Here is a 1,293-nt window from a genome sequence, read left to right on the forward strand (position 1 = left end):
AAAAAAAAAAAAAAGAAAAAAGAAAAATGCCCTTAATATATGTATCCCAGAAAATAGGGGCCTCTCAAGGGCCTGGAGTGTGTTCCAGTACACCCCCTACCTTCCATTTCATGAGGATATTAAGCTGTCTGCTGCACCCTCCATCTGGCCTCATTTATCTACACAGGAATTTCCTCAGTGTTAAGAACATAAACGCTGCAGTCATTCCCAAGATATTTGTGAAATTTGAAAGAAAAATCCAGTATTTAAACAGCAGGGCTAACAAGCTACTGGATTTTAATAACTAAAAAACTTCCTGTTGCCATAGTTGTTACTTTGCAGTCAAGAAGCTGTAGTACCTTAAAAAAAAAAAAAAAAAAAAAACTTAGAAAACTTTAAAAAGAAACTTAGAAAACTTTAAAATTGTCTAAAAAAAAGAAAAAAGAAAAAAATAATTAATAAATTATTCAAACTTATGCGGTGGCCATAGGAATCCTGATTTATAACCAGTCGGTCAGAAGCGAGAGGTCACAACCTAAGGCTTCAAAACTGGCATATGAAATATTGGGGCAGCCGGAGAGAGATCCAAGATGGCTGATCACTAGCAGCTTGGGATTGTAGCTCCCACTGAAAGTGCAGAGAACGAGAGGACGCCACACTTGCAGATCAATTTTTGCTGCTCACGCACCAGGAGATTCCCAGCGGAGGAGCCCCACAGTTCGCCAGCGCGACTCTTGTGGCCGGCGAGGCGGTTTTGCCGCTGCCTTGGTGCCGCGGTTCTTGGTGCAGAGTCAGAAAAGCACCATCAATCTTAACGCTGCTATTTTGGCCGGAGCAGTGGGTTGCTCAGATTTTAGCGCCAGGAATCAACAAGTTGGACGTCCATTCAGAAACCCAACTATAAAGACAGTAATTATAAAGACCACAGATGGATAAATCTATAACGAAGGGAAGAAACCAGCCTAAAAAGGCTGAGAATACCCAAACTCAGAACGCTTCTCCCTCTACAGGGGATCACATTTCCTCATCAGCAACGGAACAAGGCCTGATGGAGAAAGACTGTGTTCCATTATCAGAAGCAGGCTCTAAAAAGTGGATGATAAGAAACTTCTGGGAGTTAAAAGAACTTGTTCTAACCCAATGCAAAGAAACTAAGAACTTTGAAGAAAGACTTGACAAAATGTTAACAACAATACACAATTTAGAGAGGAATATAAGTGAATGAATGGAGCTGAAAAACACAACACGAGAACTTCGCGAAGTATGCACAAGTTTTAACAGCCGAATTGATCAAGCAGAAGAAAGGATATCAGA

The sequence above is a fragment of the Cebus imitator genome, unplaced genomic scaffold, assembly GCF_001604975.1.
Source record: "Cebus imitator isolate Cc_AM_T3 unplaced genomic scaffold, Cebus_imitator-1.0 Scaffold19, whole genome shotgun sequence".
Taxonomy (NCBI): domain Eukaryota; kingdom Metazoa; phylum Chordata; class Mammalia; order Primates; family Cebidae; genus Cebus; species Cebus imitator.